Genomic DNA, 20,346 nt, shown 5'->3' with positions numbered 1-20,346 from the left:
CTGATTTAACGTTTTAACAGACTTACTTGACAGAAAAAATTGGAGGTGTTGGCTGACCGTTTAACCCTCTGCTTTCCCCCCTGCAAAAAACCACAAGAGCTTCATTATTTTAGCTACCAGGCATTGGGCAGTAGTACTCTTTTTCTTCTTTTTTTTTTCATTTTGTTGTTTCAAAGAGATAGCAGTTGACATATCCTTGAATACAAGCTCAGAGTTCATTTTCTGGTGAAAAAGGAATTTTGAAAAATTCCTTTATTTTAACTGTACAAACTGTAGTATCATGATGCCTTTCAAAAGGTGCAAAAAGCAGAGTTAGCACACTTGGTCAAATGAGATCTCATTTGAATTTTTTAATATTTAGGAAACTATATTTTTAAAATTTCTTAAAATTTAAATTAAAATATTTTTAAAAATTCAAGTGTTATATGTCCCCTATTATTAACATTTAAATTAAAAGATTATTACAAATTCAATGAAGAAGGAGGCAAAAAGAAAGGGAGAGACATTTTATAATTACTTCAGTTTTTTAAAAAAATTACGTCTGTTATCTGTACTCGTTCCAATTGTTTTGATATATTTGACTTTCTTTTTGTTACTCTTCACCTCCCTCATTGTCTTTCCCCCTTTCTCTCATTTATTTCGCTTCTCTATTTACCATTTTTTTATTGCCTACTCTCTACTCCCTTTTCTCCCTTATTCTCTTAATGGATCATACTTGGGACTAAAGAATAATTAATAGAATTAATGTTTATTAAGGATGATTTAATGTAATTTATTAATCATTTAAATTGTGAGCAATTAAACTTTTAATATTTTTTTCTTTTAATGAGGATGATGGAGTTGAGTATGAGGGGTGGTAGATTCAGGTGTGAATAGTATATGCATGCACTTACTCTAATCTGCTTTATCTAAGAAAATAAAGTTTGAAGTTATTAATACTGTACCTGTATCTTATGTTTCCTTTTTTTTTTTGTCGCCTCCTTCTCTATTTTGGTCCTGGCATGTAATGCTGATCTGCAGTTGAGATTATATGAACTTAGTATAAATTCTACTTGAATATTTATACTGATCATTGTCTCTGACTCGAATTTTTTTTTTTTTTTTTGAGACAGAGTCTCACTCTGCCACCCAAGCTGGAGTGCAGTGGCGTGATCCTGGTTCACTGTAAGCTCTGCCTCCTGGGTTCACGCCATTCTCCTGCCTGAGCGTCCTGAGTAGCTGGGACTACAGGTGGCCACCACCACACCCAGCTAATTTTTTGTATTTTTAGTAGAGACGGGGTTTCACCGTTTTAGCCAGGATGGTCTTGATCTCCTGACCTTGTGATCTGCCCGCCTCGGCCTCCCAAAGTGCTGGAATTACAGGCATGAGCCACTGCACCTGACCTCTGACTCCAATTTTAAAAGCAAAATTAGCATGCATGATTTGGCCTAACTTCTCCTGCCATTGGTGAAATAATCAGGAATTGAGAGAAATGTGTGTGAGCACTCCTTTCTAAGATTTCAGCAATATTCTTGAGAAGCAGAAGCAGAGGCTCTTCAATCTCCTGGAATTATAATAACCTTCTCTCTTAGTCCATTTTGCATTGCTATAAAGAAGTACCTCAGGTTAGGTAATATATAAATAAAAGAGGTTTATTTGGCTCACAGTTCTGCAGGCTGTATAAGTAGGTTGCCACCAGCATCTGCTTCTGGCAAGGAACCTCAAGAAGCTTCCACTTAAGGTGGAAAGTGAAGGGGATCAGGTATCACATGGCAAGAGGAGGGAAGCAAGAGAAAAGAAGAGGTGCCAAGCTCTTTTTAACAATCAGTTCCCACACAAACTAATAGAGCGAGAACTCACTCATTAGCCAGAGGACAGCACCAAGTCATTCATAAGGGATCTGCCCCTAGGACCCAAATGCCTCCTACCAGGCCCCACTTCCAACACTGGGGATCAAATTTTGATGTAGGATTTGGAGGGAACAAATATTCAGGCTATATCACCTTCCTTTTCCTTCCAAGACTCACAGTTTGACTCTTTCCTCTCTTTTTGATCATTTGAAACCTCAAATTGTTTTACCAACACATTCATATTAATGCTCTTGCCCATAAAGGAAGTGGAATTATTATTTCTGCTTGTTGAGACTAAAGAACAGGTAGTGAAACCATTCTTGTGGTCACTGAGCAAATCAAGCCAGGAATGGCCCTAAGCTGCACTCTAGGACTTTTGACCACTAACTGTCCAAAGGAGGAAAAAGGAGTATGTGTGATTCATCTTCCAGTGAATTCTCTGAGTGAAACATTCTAATGCTTTTGCCCATGCTAGTCACATACTTACAATTACAAGTACTAGGCTATATCTGAGACTTTTCCAGAGGCATTTATTCTGGAAGAGGGAGCTAGATTTTGTTATAAAAATATAATGAAGGCCAAGTGTAGTGGCTCATGCCTGTAATCCCAGCACTTTGGGAGGCCAAGACAGGTGGATCATCTGAGGTCAGGAGTTTGAGACCAGCCTGACCAACATGGAGAAATCCTGTCTCTACTAAAAATACAAAATTATCTGGGCGTGGTGATGCATGCTTGTAGTCCCAGCTACCCGGGAGGCTGAGGCAGGAGAATTCCTTGAACCCAGGAGATGGAGGTTGCAGTGAGCCGAGATTGTGCCACTGCACTCCAGCCTGGGCAACAAGAACGAGACGCCATCTCAAAAAAAAAAAAAAATTATATATATATATATATATATGTAATGAAAAGCATTATAGATAGAGGAACTGATGGAAAATAATCATTTTACTAATGGGTGAGTTAAAGTGATTAAAGATAATGTGAGATTGTGTATAGGTTTGGAAGAATATTCTTGAAATCTGTGAAGCTAGAAATTTTTTGTTAAGAAGAAATTTATTTTGGAAAAGCTTATTTATGACAGTGGAAAAGTCAGAGTTCAGATAATCAGACAGCATTATTGATAGCTTTGCTTTGTAAAAGTGAATGGAAGAAAGGATGTCAAGATAGTCGTAGACTATCTATAGACTTCCATATGTAGAGATAGAAGAAAGGATGTCAAGGTAGCAGTCTCCCATTGAGCCATCCTCTACTTTCTGTTACAACATTCATAGAACAGAATTGATTTAAAAAAAAAAAAAATACCAGCCACTAATAAGACAGTTTGCTAACAACATCTTATGAGAAATTCCTCTAAAAACAAGATCAGGCCAGGTGCACTGGCTTATGCCTGTAATTCCAGCACTTTGGGAGGCTGAGATGAGTGGATCACTTGAGGTCAGGAGTTCAGCCTGATCAACAGGTGAAACCCTGTCTCTACTACAATACAAAAATTAGCCCGGTGTGGTGGTGTGCACCTGTCGTCCCAGCTACCTGGGAGGCTGAGGCAGGAGAATTGCTCGAACCTGGGAGGCAGAGGTTGCAGTGAGCCAAGATGGCACCACTACACCCCAGCATGGGTGACAAAGCGAGACTCCATCTCAAAAACAAAACAAAACAAAACCAAAAACAAAAAAGCAAGATCTATGGCACCGAATATAGAACTCTAATTGGTAATTGACACAACTGTGCCACATAAAATATGGTGTATTAGTCAGGGTTTCCGAGAGGGACAGAACTAATAGGATAGAGCTGGGCGTGATGGCTCCTGCCTATAAGCCCAGCACTTTGGGAGGCCAAGGCAGGCGGATGACCTGAGGTCAGGAGTTTGAGACCAGCCAGGCCAACATGGTGAAACCCCGTCTCTAATAAATATACAAAAATTAGCTGAGTGTGGTGGTGCACACCTGTAATCCCAGCTACTTGGGAGGCTGAGGCAGGAGAATAGCTTGAACTCAGGAGGCGGAGGTTGCCATGAGCCGAGATAGTGCCACTGCACTCCAGCCTGGGCAACAGAGCGAGACTCTGTTGTCTCAAAAAAAAAAAAAAAAGCGAGTCTCAAAAAAAAAAAAAAAAACCTAATAGGATATATATATATGTGTATAATATATATATGGTAGCTTATTCAGTATGAATGCACATGATCACAAGATCTCACAATAGGCTGTCTGCAAGCTTGAGGAACAAGGAGAGCCAGTCCACATCTCAAAACTGAAGAACATGGAGTCTGATATTCGGGGGCAGGAAGCATCCAGCATGGAAGAAAGATGCAGACTAGAAGGCTGGGCCAGTCTCGCCTTTCCATGTTTTTCTGCCTGCTTTATATTTGCTGGCAGCTGATTAGATGGTGCCCACCATATTAAGGGTCAGTCTGCCTTTCCCAGCCTGCTGACTCAAATGTTAATCTCCTTTGGCAACACCCTCACAGATACACCTAGGATCAATACTTTGCATCCTTCAGTCTAATCAAGTTGACACTCAGTATTAACTATCACAAATGGCGAACTTACTATTGTAAAAAAAAGTAAAAATTTCTTTATCTCCCATGATCAGACTCAAAGATTCAGGGCCTATGACTAGAAAATTAAAATGCTCTGATTTTCTGGTTCAGCCAAAATATTTCCACACCAACTATCTTACTTAAGTAACTGCATGGTTTTTTGGGGATTAAAATCCTGTGGAATCTAATTTTTTAGGAAGTGTGTCAGTTCTCAGGACAATACTAATTATGTGTTTCTGATCCTCATCCTACTGCCCCTCCTTCAAAAGGCCTTGGTTACATTTTTTTTTTTCTCTTTCTGCCTTCTATAAACTGGCTTACTCTAAAAAAGGGAACTCAATTTGAGCTAGGTGCCCACCTTTGTTTCAGTTTAGTTAAGAGAGAAGAGGTACTATGATGGTTAACACTGTCAACTTGATTGAACTGAAGGATGCAAAATATTGTTCCTGGGTGTGTCTGTGAGGGTATTGCCAAAAGAGATTAACATTTGAGTCAGTGAACTAGGAGAGGTAGACCCACCCTCAATCTGGGTGGGCACCATCTAATCAGCTGCCAGCGAGGCTAGAATAAAAGCAGCAGAGAAACGTGGAAGGACTGACTGGTTTAGTCTTCTCGCCTACATCTTTCTCCTGTCCTGGATGCTTCCTGCCCTCAAACAGCAAATTCCAAATTCTTCAGCTTTGAGACTCTTGGGCCTTCCACCATAGACTGAAGGCTGCACTGTTGGCTTCCCTATTTTTGATATTTTGGGACTCAGACTGGCTTCCTTGCTCCTCAGCTTGCCTCAGATGGCCTATTGTGGGACGTCACCTTGTGATCATGTGCATCACTACTCCTTAATAAACTCATGTATGTATATACACACACACACATATATATATGTATGTATGTATGTATCCTATTAGTTCTGTCTCTCTAGAGAACCCTGACTAATACAGGTACTATGATACAATAGAGTCACGGGTTGAAAGTGAGACATCAAATACAAAGAAGGGGTATGGACTCTGCAGATACTCCAAAATGTGTCTACTTCAGGATTGTGTTTTTTCAATATTCTACTAATTAAAGTTAGAGACAGGGTACTGGTCATTTATAAAAAGAATCTACCTAAATTTAGAAAAGTTATAATAATTTAGGGCCTATGGGAACTGGAATTTGAGCTAGGTGAGAGCTGTGTGCTTGAGTATGTTCTGCGGCTGTAGACACAAAAGGGAACCTTAAACTGCGATGTGAAGAGTGAATAGTCCTACGTCTGACTGTATGACTGAGAAATTTCCAGAATTGATGAAAGCCATCAATCCTCAGATTGAGGAAACACAATGGATCCCATGCTAAAATTACACCGGACAACATTATAGCAAGACTACAGGACACAAAAGATAAAGATTTTAAAAGCAACTAGAGAAAAAAATAAAAATATATAAATCAACATTCAAAAATAACTTAAAGATGCGTGTGTTTGGAAATTTAACTGTGAATTCAATTTTTTAAAAAGATATGGGGAATTTGAGACAAGCCTGGGGAACATGGTGAAACCTCGTCTCTACAAAAAATGCAAAAATTTGTTGAGTGTGGTGGTATGTGCCCGTAGTTCCAGCTATTTTGGAGGCTGAGGCGGGAGGATGTCTTGAGCCCTGGAGGTCAAGGATGCAATGAGCTGAGATCATACTGCTGCACTCCGCCTGGGAAACAGAGTAAGACTGTCTCAAAATAATAATAATAATAATAAAGATATGGGGCAATCTAGGTTAGCTAATTCTTCTTAGGTGAGCTTTGGTTATTTGTGTCCTCCAAAGAATTTGTTCATTTTATCTAAGTTGAAGAATTTATTGGCATAAAGTTGCTCCTAATTTTCCTTTTAATGACTATAGAATCTGTAGTGATATTTCCTCTCTCATTCCTGATATTGGCAATTTATTTGTTTTCCCTTCTTTAGCTGATTAGCTAGAGTTTATTAATTTTATTGACTTTTTTCCCCATAGAACTGGGGTTTTTATTTTATTTCACTGGTTTTTCTTTACTGCTTTTTTGTGTTCCGTTTCATTGATTTCTATTTTTATTTTAATTCCTTTTTATGCTTATTTTGGGCTTTTCTTTCTCTCTTAATAGTTTCTTAAGGTGCAAACTTAAATCATTCGTTTTAAACCCTTCTGCTTTCCAAATACAAGCATTCTTACTATAAGCTCTTAAACCTCTGATGCCCCTAAAACTCCTTAGCTGGATCTAACAGATTTTAATATATTGTGTTGTTAAATCAAGGTTAGCCTAAAGCTGCCTCCTTACATATTTTAAGTTCATTCTAAAGGTTTCTCTGTTCATTGTGTACTGTAACAAGTGGAGGTGTAAACAGACCCAGCCTACACTTGTGCTAATTACTGAGTTTTAGCCAGTCAAACATAGCCAACTGTTTGAACCATGTTCAAATAAGGCAAACACTATGCTGTAGCCAATCAGAGTGTTTATCTTCATTCAGCTCAATTTCTAATTTCACTCATGGTTTGTTCTTTAGAAGTGTTGTCTAGTTTCCAAATATTTGGAGATTTTCTAAATGCATTTTTGCTATTGATTTTTATATTTACTTTCATCGTGGTCAGAGAATATGTGTTGTTTCAATCCTTTTAAATGTATGGTCTTGCAGGTTAAATTGCGTTCCCTCAAAATACATGTTTAAGTCCTAACCCCTCATACCTGTCAATGTGACTTTACTTGAAAATAAGGTCTTTGCAGATGCAGATGTAGTCAAGTTAAGATGAGGTCATACTGGATTAGGGTGGACCCTAATCCAATGACTGTTGTTCTTGTGAGAAGAGAGAAATTTGGACACAGACACATACAGCAAGAATGCCATGTGATGGCAGAGGCAGAGATGGTAGTGACACACCTACAAAGCAAGGAACACCAAGGACTGCTGGTAACCACCTAAAGCTAGGAAAGAGGGCATGAAGCAGATTTTCCCTCAGGACCTCCAGAAGAAACCAACTTTGCCAATACCTTGATTTTAGACTTCTAGCCTTCAGAACTAAAAGACAACAAATTTATGTTGTTTTAAGTCACCTAGTTTATGGTATTTTGTTATGGTGGCCCTAGGAAATGAATATACCTGGTAAACGTTCCATGTGCATTTGTTAAAAAAAAAAATGTATGCAGATGTTCCTCCTTAACTTATGATGGGGTTACGTCCCAATAGACCTATTGTGAGTTAAAAATATATTAAGTTGAAAATGTATTTAATTCGCCCAACCTACCTGAAACGCGCTCAGGACACTTACATATGACCACAATTGGGAAAATCACCTGGCAACAGAGTATGCTATAGAGTATTGATTGTTTATTCTTGTGATCTTGTCACTGACTGGGAGCTTTGGCTTGCTGCTCCTGCCCAGTATTGAGAGAGTATAGTACCGCATATCACTAGCCTGAGAAAAGATAAAAATTCAAAATTTGAAGTAGGGTTTCTACTGAATGTGTATGGCTTTTGCACCATCTTAAAGTTGAAAAACCGTAACTCAAACCATTGTAAGTCAGGGACCACCTGTATTCTGTGAATGTTGGATGGAGTCTTCTAAAAGATTAGTTAGATCAGGTTTGTTGATAGTGCTGTTTGAGTGTTCTATGTATTTCATGATTTTTCATCCACTTTCAATTATTGAGAGAAGGGTGTTGAAATCTTCAACTTTCACTGTGGATTTATTTATTTGTTTTTCCAGTATTATCAGTTTTTACTTCATGTATTTTGAAGCTCTCTGATAATAGGTGCAAAAACATTTAGAATTGTCATGTCCTCTTAATAGATTGCTTCCTTTATCATTAAAAATGACCCTCTTTATTCCAGCTATTTCTTTGAAATGCACTTTATCTGATATTAATACAACTATTCTAGATTTCTTTTAATGAGTGTTAGCATAGAAGATCTTTTTTCGTTCTTTCACTTTTAACCCATCTGCTTTTTAAATTTAAAGTGGGTTTCTTTTTTTTTTTTTTTTTTTTTTTTTGAGGCGGAGTCTCGCTCTGTCGCCCGGACTGGAGTGCAGTGGCCAGATCTCAGCTCACTGCAAGCTCCGCCTCCTGGGTTTCCGCCATTCTCCTGCCTCAGCCTCCCAAGTAGCTGGGACTACAGGCGCCCGCCACCTCGCCCGGCTAGTTTTTTTTGTATTTTTAGTAGAGACGGGGTTTCACCGTATTAGCCAGGATGGTCTCGATCTCCTGACCTCGTGATCCGCCCGTCTCGGCCTCCCAAAGTGCTGGGATTACAGGTAAAGTGGGTTTCTTATAGACAGCATGTAGTTATTTTTTGATGTTATCCAATCTGACAATCTCTGCTTTTTATTTGGTGTGTTTAGATCAATTACATTTAATATAATTAGTGATTGTTGAGTTTAAATCTATGCTTTTTGCCAGGTTTAGTGGCTCATGCTTGTAATCCCAGCACTTCGGGAGGGTGAGGCAGGAGGATAACTTGAGGCCAGGAGTTTGAGATCGGCCTGGGCAACATAGCAAGACACCTTCTCTACAAAAATAATACAGTAAATAAATAAATACCTCTATGCTTTTTCTGTTTATTCTTTAGTAATGATCATACTAAATTACACATTTTGGAAACCTGACAATTACTACAAGAAATTCGGAAAAAAACATGTCTTTAAATTAGTTTCTTTTTTCTTTTTCTTTTCTTTTCTTATTTTATTTTATTTTATTTTTTTGAGACAGGGCCTCACTCTGTCACCTAGACTGGAGTACAGTGGTACAATCTCAACTCACTGCAACCTCTGCCTCCCAGACTCAAGTGAGTCTCCTGCCTCAGCCTTCTTAGTAGCTGGGATTACAGGCACGCACCACTACTGCTTGGCTAATTTTTATATTTTTAGTAGCGACAGAATTTCACCATGTTGTCCAAGCTGGTCTTGAACTCCTGACCTCAAATGATCCATCTGCCTCGGCCTCCCAAAGTGCTGGGATTACAGGTGTGAGCCACTGTGCCCAGCCTTAAATTAATTCCTTAAATATAATTTTGACTGTGTATTATTTTACCCTTTGATTCTTCAAAGGATAAACTGTTTCACAACTCATTATAGGAATAGTTATATACATTTTTAGGATTTTTGTCAAATTTGGGAAAACCTTGGTCAAATTAGTTTCATACATGATTTGTAAGATTTGGAAGAATTTTCTAAAGGGCTAGCTTCTAGTTCTAAACATTTCATATTGTTTTTCTTTGCCTCTTATGTATTTCCAGTGCCAAGTGCAGTGTTCATATCACTATATGTCCTCTGGTCATGCATTATTTTGTCACAATTCTGAGTGAATTGGTGTGGTGAAATGTTCATTTTACGAACATTTCTCCTCTACCAGTGCAGCAAGCAATAACTTAACTATACATGGAAGTGACTATGACCTACATAAAAATACTCCACTAAACCCAAACTAAATGAGTCCTCAACTCAACATCCCCTTAGAAGAACTCAAAAACCTGTTATACCAAATGTTTCTAGGAAAGTGTGATGGAGAGAAGTTGGAATAGTCTTAATGGTTGCATTTAAAGTATGTTACTTTTTCAAACTTTATAAAAACATGTGATTTGTAAATATATTATTGAGACAATAGAAACAGCCTGTGCAAGTGAGAGACCCTAAGCTTCATTAGCTTCATGGCAAATCTATTCAAGGGATGACTATTGTAGGGGCAAGTCTGAAATTCTTAGTAAGTCCTAGAAGGAACATTTAGCATAGATTATTGATACTTATGTTTAGAATGTTAGGCACTTAGAACCAGTAGTTGTCAGCTACAGGCTTAAGTACCATTTCTGGGTCAACAGGAAAAGTCAGCGACTTCCTCTGTTCTTTAGTGTTTTACTCTAGACCACAGTCCCTTCTTACCCCACACCTTCTCCCAGGAACCTCATCTGCTGTCATCTATTTAGTTGCCACCTATATGCTAATAATTCTCAAATCTAGCCCGATCTCTCTCCTGAACTTTAGACATGTATGTTCCACTGTTCATTGATATTCCTGCATCAACTAGAACCTATTGTCTTTCTTTTCAACCTGCCCTGCCCTTACCTTCTGTGTTGACCAAATCAAAATGCTAAGAATTATCCATGGCTTCTTACTGTCTGACCTCACCCTACCAACTGCTAAGCACAGTGCCAAGCACACAGTAGATGTGTACTAGACTTGAGGTATTATGTTATAATGTTATAATCATAACAATAACTAAGTCCTGTTGGAGTTCATTCTAAGTATTTCTGATCCACCACTCTCCAGTCCTACTATTCTCATCCAGGCTACCATGCTGTCTCATGTGGATGGATTATTGCAATACTCTCATCTCTACCTCCTATCTCACCCCCTCCCCTAAAATTCATTGTCCACACTGAAACCTGAATGTTTTTTGAAAATGGAACTCTTACTTAGGACACTCTTCTGATGACTATTCTTAAAAGCCTTCATATTGTCCTGAGTATGAAGTTCTAACTCCTTTACCCCTCTTTCAAGGGCCTATACCAGGCTCAATCAAATCTCTACTCTCATTTCTTACCACTTCTCTGAAATGAACTCTGTTCTGGCCACATTGAGTCTTTCAGTTCCTCAAATTGCCATGCACTCAGTTCCCAGACCCTTTCACTTCTAAATTTCGATTGAACACCAATCATAATGACTCTATCACCTGAATATTTTTTCCATGCCTCTCTCCCACTCCCACATTGCTGCCAGTCTGTTTTTCATCACTTCTTTATCTGCAATAACCTCCCAACTGATCTCTTCTTGATCCTAGCTTGCTCCTTTCAATTCTTCCTTCACTCTGCCAGCAGAATGACCTTTCAGAAACATTTTATCTTATCTCTCCTTTCCTTAAACACATTAATGGCATGTATCCCTACAACTTTTAGGAGAAAAATAAAATGTCTTAACAGATAGAGTCCTTTGTGATTTGGTTTATGTCCATCTAGATCTCTAGTTTCATCTTTTACCCCTCTCTCATACATATCATTACCCAAATTGAAATCCTCCAGTTTTCTAAATATCATGCACTTTCCTACCTCTGGACTATGCCACATACAGTTTCCTTTGTGCTTTTATAGCATCCTTATTACACATTATCTTTCCAACTAGATCACACACTTCTAGGGTTGTTTCTTTATATTTTTATGTGTTTTCTATAATATTTGTTTATTATTTTTACATTCTAACAAAATAAAAGAATTGTGAGGGAGCTATCCATTGAGGAAATTGGATATCCATTGAGGGAATTTAGCTGTAGAAGAGAAAAATGTGGTGAGATAAGACAGGCAACAAGTTGGGTTGTGGGTCACAATACCTGTTTTCAAACATCCAAGGGCTTTCTTGGAAGAGTTTAGATGTCCATCTGGTATAGATTTTAGGGAAACAGATTTCCTCTTAGTGTAAGAAAGTTGAACAGAGTTGTCTGAAGAGGGAATGGGCTGCTGGGTCAATAGGAGGTGAATGAATCACTTCTGGGTTTGTTTATTGGAAGGGCTGTCCCTGATACAGGGAGATTTCTGTTGAAAGAGGGAATTCAGCCTCTTCTGGAAGGTTGGCTCAAGTGGTCTGTGAGGTCTCTTCCATCCTTTGAATTTCACCATTACAAAAATAATGTAATAGCTTTCCACCCTTATACCCTGAAAACAGATTGACTTTACACTATTTAGAGGGTTCTGGTATAGCTAGAAGAGCACAGTCCCCTCTCAGAATTCAGTGTTAGTCATATCTTTGGTAAGAACTCTTTGATAGAGCCCTTTTCCTTCTTTGTGTTGTTCATCTTTTTTTTCTCATCAGTATCCCATTCCTGATGGCCAACACATGACAGAATAGTAGTAAATGAATAACTTTCTATGTGTTAGGACACAACACCTTACTCTGTCCTATATTATGTTTCTCTTTGTGCTTGAATTATCTACCCAATTAGAATGTAAACCATACCTTAAATTTGTATGTACCCCTCTGCAGTTAAATATGGAATTATGGAATTCTTACTAAAGATTATATTTATCTGTAGTAAAATTCCGGGTATAAATTAAACTGAATTGAATTTATGCAACAGGAAAACAGACCCAACAAATCCACCCTGAAATATTTTAGTGATCTATCAAGCAAAGGGATTAAAAGAGATTTTAAAAACCCCATGAACATAGAACCTCGGTATAATCTGGCATACACAAAAGTAGTTTCTGAAATGTGGCAAATCGCCAGTCCTGGCAAATTGGGAAGGTAGGTATGCCAATTACAGAGTAAGAAGTTGAAGAGCGCCATGGAGAATTAGGAGCAATAACACAGGATGAATGCCTTCATACTGATTTAGCCTCAGGTGGTCCTCACCAGAATCTGACAGGCAGATCCCCTGGGATTCAGGGAGTATTATAATCCCAGGGAATTCAGTCCATTGTTAATGTTGGTCTGGAATCATACACAGTACGAATTAAGAAATACCAGAATTCATAAAGCAAGAATGTTTCTCTTTTGGGCACCTGAAAATTGGATTGTCTGCCAACGGGAAGGAAAGCAGCAACCAGATTCCTCAAGAGAAGGGGAGAGGCTTTGGTTTCTCTTTACTTGCAGATTTTTCTATAGGTAGTAAAACTATGAGCATCAGTCCCTTGATCTTAACTGCAAGATATCCCAGAGTATCCACCAGGGAGCTGTTGATCTGCAAATCCTCCACCTTCTCCCAGACTTACTACATTTGAAGGTCCCCCAGGGGGCAGCATCTTGTTTGAAGACTAAAATAATTGCTTATCTTTATAGAGGCAGAGAGGGGTCTGAGGGAGAGAATAATGAAATAAAGACTAGTAGAAGCAGAAAAAGAAGGAAGTGTTTTAGATGGGGAAGGGAGAGAGAGCTTGAAGCTTAGGAACAAATTGACCAGTTTGGAGAATAACCTTTTCCTCAAAAATCCAATTGAAAGTGTTCACAAGTCTGTACATCTAACCATGTTGGCTGGTTTGCAGCAGCAGAGATGATGACAAGACTGTGTGACTCCTGGACGGAGGAAAGACACTCTTGTGGTGTGTCCCATGAGACCTTCTGCCTTCCAGCTGACAACATCATCTGTGTTTCAAAAAAATTTCTGCTTCCAATCAAGACTGAAACTGAGAAATTTTCCTGACAAGAGTGGAAGTTGTAGCATGCATAGCCTGTTAGATTTGCTTCCTTTGTTTGGTGAGAAATAAAATCACTACTCCACCAACAAATTGGAATGCCTAGGATATTCTCTCTCTCTCTTTCTCACTCCCTCATGCATACACCTGCCTCCCCTTTGCCCCACGAGCATGCATGCATGTGCACACATCTACCTTATTACTTTAGAACTAGGTCTGATAGTGATAGACATAATTATCTATCTATCTATCTATCTATCTATCTATCTATCTATCCTTGTCACTGTCTCTGTCTCTCTCTCTCTCCAATAGTTCCTAGATTATGGCTAAATTTCCCCCCACATTTGGTAGGACAGAGACTTTTTACCATTAAGAATTTTTTTTTTTTTTAATGTGCCTGCTACCAGTCATAAAGGGAATACCAAAAGGTAACTCCAAACAATTTTTTGGACAGAGGTTTACTGCTGAAATAGATGAAATAACTGATAATTTATCACAATAGCTAATTTGAAGGGGATAACTGGCACCTGGAACTACAGAGTTGCTGTGTTGATAAAAACAAAAACAGCCGCCTTACTTTGTAATTACAGCTTATGTTAAAGGTTTTCTTTTTCTATTGTGGAGTTGTTGCCAAGGCAATAGCTTGGCAATCTTCTACACGAATGCTTTGCACATTAATCCACACAGGCTTCACAGATGTTAATTTTTGTAACACACCTATGCATTCCAGAAGGGCAAAATATATTTTAAAAAATCTGTTTTATATGGTAGGAAAATAGCATTAGAAAACAAGTTTTTCTGGCCTCCTCTGTCCCTTCCAGGACATACTCACAGTGACCATCATGGATTTTGAAATGGCCTCCAGACCTTAGCCCAGGACTGTGGGGAAAAAAGGGCAGGAAACCCAAAGGGAATCTACACGACAAACCAGATCAAGGACATAGCTAACGGTCAGAGTTGGAAGTTCTGCTACTGAGACAAGGCGGAAGCCAGGAGGCAGAAACCCAAGAGGAACTAAAGCCAAAAGTCACAGTTAGCAAAAATCAGGGCCAAAGCACAAGACAGAAACCAAAGGAGCGATCACTGTTGAGCAAAACAGTCCAGCATAAGCATTCAGACACTGCCCTCGATGCAATTTCTGAATACTCTTGGTGCAACAATGCTTCTTTAACCCCAACTTGAGGCAGCTCATGTAGAAAGCATCCACTATTGCTGGGATTTGGGAGTGTGATTAATCTTGGAGGCAAGGTGAGCTGTTTAAGTTTTCACCCATCTTACACTGTGAGGAGACAGAATAAAGAAAGCCCTTCATACTCGCTGGCTCTGGCGTCATAAAGCTTACCAAAGTAGTAACATTGAGGCACAGCCTGGACCAGGGTGGGTGAGTGAGGTGCCTCGAGTACAAAACTTCAGGAGGCATTTACTCTTCAGGTCATATGAATGCGGGGCCACCGAGGCTCAGAGAGGGGAGGGGCCCCTTCACACCCCAGGCAGGGCAGCTCTGGACCTGACATCTGGTGCTCTGTGTCTCATGGACGTTAGGCCATGAGTTCATTCTGAATCAGAGAGTCTGTGGAGCTCATGGTGTTTCTTGAAAAAGAAAAACAACATTATTAATATTTAGCTACTCCCTGGCATTTACTAATGTAGGATGGATAAAAAGAAACTCCCAAACTGGTGAAATAGAAAAATTTTGGTTAACACCATAGTAAAGACATTTTTTTTCATATTCTTTTTCTGGCCAGAAAGTTCTAAATACCTTCCCAAGAGTATTTGCTGCAAAAAGAACAGAGAGGAAATAAATTATTGTGTGACTCCAGCAAACACTTGCCAAATGAACAGACAATGAATTAGAATTGGCAAAAGGGAGAATGGAACTCACATGAACTCAGTATCATTTAGTTTCATTTAGTGGTTAAAGTATTACATTTATTTTATATACAATTTTTACACCTTTTTACAAAGGCTTTAAAAGGTATCTATATTAAGTGTCCACAAACTTTTCCTCTGAAACATCGCTTAAATCACTTTGGCTGACTCTGATCTCAACCAGGTAAGATGTTAAGGAAAGACAAGAACAACAACAACAAAATGGTATAAAAGTTTATCCAACCATGGCTTAAGAGGACTTATTGGTTAATTTGGATTTGGGTTGATTGTCAGGATGGCCTTGAAATTCATGTTCTAAATTTAAATAGGAATTTCTTCAGTTTTCCATTCAAGAAGTGATTTTCTTTCTTTTGTTCCACTAGGCTGTACAGATTGTATTCTCTGTTTCTGAGGCTGTCATCCGTTAGCAGGATTTATAGTTGCTGACAGCTTGCTTTAATAATTCACAAGGAATAGAATCTATTTTGTGCTCTCCCTTTTCTCAGTCGGTTCAGTGATGCAGACATATTAAAAACATGCTTTTTGTCAGTGAAATAAATTAAGAGGACTCAGACACCCTAGGAGGAGTAATACTGAACAAGTTACCACTACGAAATGTTTTCCCACCAGTATAGTGTACAACTAGATAAAACCAGAAACAGACCAGGCTGTATTGTGAACCCTTGAATCTGGTAAGCCTGGTACTGAAGTTAAACCTGCTCTCTGGTCACACCTCAAACTGTTGAGTTAATTTATACAGGCAGCTCAATGTACTGGCATTCAAGTTTTAGGGAAGGGAAGTCATTTTAAGGACAAAATGAAATTCAAAATTCACACACAATTTATAAGCTGTGGCATTTTCTTTTTGTGAATTATGGTAGTAAAATGTGTAACTAGCACCTATTATGTATTGTTTATATAGTTATCTGAAAAAGAAGATGCCTTTATTTCTGAGTAGCATCAGACAGCAGGGCAGGAAAGAGAAGGCTGCCTGGCGATAACTTCTACTCCTCTGTTTCCAGGAGAAAGCGCCTCCTGGGTCATGCTGTTGCTTCATGTTTCTTTAACATTAAATGTAACAAGTTCTGCATCAGGCTCAAATCCCATCTGGCCTCAGCCTAGAAGAGGCCCGGGGCCTGTCAGGCCTTACAGTGCCCTGACTTTGTTGATAGATTCTCTCTGCTCATTGAAATTCAGCAGTGGAGGAAGAAGGTGCCTCCTCCTTACAGGCTGTTCCTCTCCCTAAGCAAACAAGACTGCGGCTCAAAGGCAATGTAGACTATGGAGTCCACAGCCAATTTCAATACTTAGTTCCTTCCTGACGCCAATAACCAGACCCACACCACAAGATGGACGCACCCTTCTGGGTAAAGAATGTATTTATTTAGGTTCATGCAGAAGCCAAAGAAGAATGAACAGGCCAGATGAGCAAATCCTACAACGGACCTTGCAAGTGAACTGAGAACTGTTTGGTGACTGTGGTTGACCACTTCAGCTCACTAGTGTGCACACATAACGCCCTTTCAGACTTTGGCATTCCTTGAATTTTCGGTTTGATTTTGGCACTAGCTGTTTTCATAGATATTTTTTCTTATTTTTCACATATTTCATGCCATTATGAAAAGTAAGTGTGTTTTGGCTAGACATCCTAGCAAAAAAAAAAAAAAATTATGGCTTTGAAGAGTATTATCGTCAAAAGAATATTACCAATCGCTATCTGGAAGTCAGCTGGCATCTGATATATCTTTATTTGTCTACACATGTAAATGTACATAGATATATAAACAGTTATATATAAACAGTTATATCTATAAACAGTTATAGATATAAAATATTAACAAAATTTATACGTGGTTTTCTTTAGGTAACTACAGATAAAAACTGTAGTTCCACAAGTTGGCATCTAGTTTTTCATCTAATTGGTAAATGTTCATAATTTTAAAATAGCTTAATATATTTTTTTCTTAGTTTTCTTTAAAATGTGAATTGAAGTTGTGATTTGAAGTTGGAGTAAAATATCACTGGAGGCCCAGACATTCCCTGAAGTTGAATAGGGTGACCCTTTGGTGCTTGGAGCCGTAACTTTACCATCTGAACTGCTCCAGAAATTCCAGTGACCAAACTCTGATATTTTTTTCACTCCTCCATCACATTTTAAACTTGTAGTGGACCTAAAAAGGTTTCCAGTTCACCCTTGCAACTTTGCCCCAAGTTGAAGGAAGAATTTACCCCAAAATGTGCTCTCTATAACAGGATTTTTCCAGTCCTTGCCTCATAAACGTGAGGTCTCTTGAAACCATTATGGCTTCAAATGCAAGGGATGTGGTCTCAGCTTCACCATAGCAGCTGTTGGGAGCAACCAGCTCTCCTACGTTTATGCCACATAAACACATACCCAAATACTCCAGTTCAATTTATTTTTCCTCATGCCATTACTCTTAAATATAAATTCTTCTAGTGGTGGGCAAACCAATTTCTAAGGCTGTTTTCTTTTTTTTCTTCTTTCTTTCCTTCTTTCCTTCCTTCCTTCCTTCCTTCCTTCCTTCCTTCCGTCCGTCCGTCCATCCGTCCTTCCTTCCTTCCTTCTTTCCTCCAAATAACTACAATTCTTTTGATGGCATCCAAAAAATGAATGATTTTGAGGTATCTGGTTGTGACTTCTGCAGACCTTTATATTCTGGCTTTGAACTACAAAAAGACAAACAGGAAGGAAGGAAGGAAGGAAGAAGAGAGCAACAAAAACACACACAAAAACACGTACAAAAACCCCTCCAATCTATTGGTGAAATTGTACCCTCGAATAACATTCTATAAATTATCTTTGGTTATTTTGATAGGAGTTATAACCAGTTTTAATTTACTTATTCAAAATTCAACAATATTTGTTGAGAATCTACCTACTGCATGCCAAATAGGTAAGTTATCAGCCCTCATGGTGTCTAGTTTTGCTTAGGGTAGATATTTAATAAATGAGAGGAAAAAATTAAGTAAAATAATTTCACATAATGACACATACTTGTAATTAGCTCTACCATAGCCTTCCCAGACACCCCTTCAGGTGTGATGTTCTTATTTCCCTGGTCACTAGGAATGCTGTCTATACACAGCCTTCACCTCTCAGACCCTGTGATGGTTAACTTTATGGGTCAACTTGACTGGATTAAAGAATACCTAGACAGCTGGTAAAGCTTTATTTCCAGGTATAGCTGTAGAGTTGTTTCAGGAAGAGATTGGCATTTGAATCAATAGACTGAGTAGGAAGATCTATCCTCACCCAATGTGTGTGGCACCATCCAATCCACTGAAGGCCTGGATAGAACAAAAAGGCAGAGGAAAGCTGAATTTGCTCTTTCTTCTGGAGCAGAGAAACTTGTCTTCTCCTGCCCTTGAACATTAGAACTTCAGGTTCTCTGGTCTTTGGTTCTCAACCCTTTGGACTTAGACTGAAGCAAGTTACCAGCTTCCCTGGTTCTCCAGCTTGCAAATGACCTATCATGAAACTTCTCAGCTTTAATAATCATGTCAGCCAATTTTCATAATCCTCTATCTATCTATCTATCTATCTATCCATCTATCTATCTATCTATCCATCCTATTAACTCTGTTTCCCTGGAGAACCCTGAGTAACATAGTCTTCTTTGGGAATTGCCTTAGCTGAAGAGAGTCACCTTGCCAAAGGTCATGTTTCCTGCCTATAGGGCAGTCATATCCAATAGCTGGACCCCCTTAACCCAGCTCAGGACAACTCTGAAGGTCTATTCCATCTTTTGGTAGGATTAGCTCTGGTCCTTGTTGGGACCACATCACAACCCGACTTCTTCCTCTGCCTAATCCTGTTTCTATCCTTTCCATCAGTGAGGACCAAGAGAACTCCCTAATAAACTTTCTATTTATTAATCTCTACCTCAGTCTACTTCTTGGGAGTCCTGATCTGCAGCAGTTAGTACTAGCAGAATATCAAGGAAACAGACACTGATTTAGCATTTGGGGGCTGGATGACCTGCTGCCTAGCTAGGAGTAAAGATACCGTCACTGGTGGTAGAGATTAGTACTATGGACGAGCCCAACAGAAATCAGCATGGCCAGCAGCAGAGACCAATGCCGAGTCCCCAGTACAGCACCAACCCTCCAGGATGCCAACCAGCCACTTGGTGGCAAGTAAAACACATTAGACACTTGATGGCAAGTTAAACACATTAGACATTTTCCACCCTGGAAAGAGTAGTGGCTTATTTTTATAGAAATAGAAATATATTTGGGGAATATACATAAAAGTTTGTCTTTCCTTTCCACAGAGCTTCAACCAGCACTACTACTTGAGGACCTATGCAGTATGTGTCCATGAGCATGGAATGACTCATACTGGCATCAGAGTTAGGGTCCCACTTTGAAGAAAAGGGGATGCAGTAGTGGGCACATGACTAAGAAATCCACCAGTCCTCTCAGATACCACCAGAAGCTGCTGGCTTAGCAGAGCAAAGGTATGTTCAAAGAACAGCTGAAGCAGGAGGTTTGAGATTATACTTTGTGGGGATGGGTGTCATTTATCTAGGGTGTGATGCTTACCAGTAATCAATGAATTTTATGTAGTGCTACATCCCCACTAGATAGAATACATGGGTCCTGGAATTAAGAGATAGAGGCATGAATGGTCCTTAATCTCTCCCAGTTACCTGCTTGCGGGATGTATCTTCCTTTCCTGGTGTCTCTGGGTTCTATGGGTTTGGTGGTCCTGGTTCCCAGAGGGGAAATGCTTTCACCAGAGGACGCTGCAGGAATCTTACTAAACTATAAGCTGAAGGTGACTCTTGGGCACTTTGAGATCTTTGTGCTAAGGGACCGACAGGCAAGAAGGGGATGCTTCCTGGTATCAGTAGGACATTGGGCTACTGTTATACAATGGAGACAGGGAAGAATATATATGGCACCTACATTATCTATTTAGGTGCCTCTTGTTATTCCTTTGCCCAAGTTTGACAATAGTAGACAAGTGCAAAAGC

The 20,346-nt window shown here is 39.1% G+C and overlaps 1 protein-coding gene across 1 annotated transcript in view; it reads left to right on the top strand.

Annotated features, from left to right (window-relative positions):
- Positions 1-19,822, top strand: part of LACC1 (laccase domain containing 1) — a 63,330-nt gene extending 43,508 nt beyond the window's left edge. Inside the window, exon 8 of the transcript XR_004428866.1 lies at positions 19,642-19,822. The gene's annotated coding sequence lies outside the window, so the exon portion shown is untranslated. The remainder of the gene's footprint in view (positions 1-19,641) is intronic.
- Positions 19,823-20,346: the final 524 nt, after the last annotated feature.

This window comes from Trachypithecus francoisi, unplaced genomic scaffold, assembly GCF_009764315.1.
Source record: "Trachypithecus francoisi isolate TF-2019V2 unplaced genomic scaffold, Tfra_2.0 Lachesis_group18, whole genome shotgun sequence".
Classification (NCBI taxonomy): Eukaryota; Metazoa; Chordata; class Mammalia; order Primates; family Cercopithecidae; genus Trachypithecus; species Trachypithecus francoisi.
Note: the sequence above shows the minus strand (reverse complement) of the source record. Positions and strands in the feature narration are given on the sequence as shown.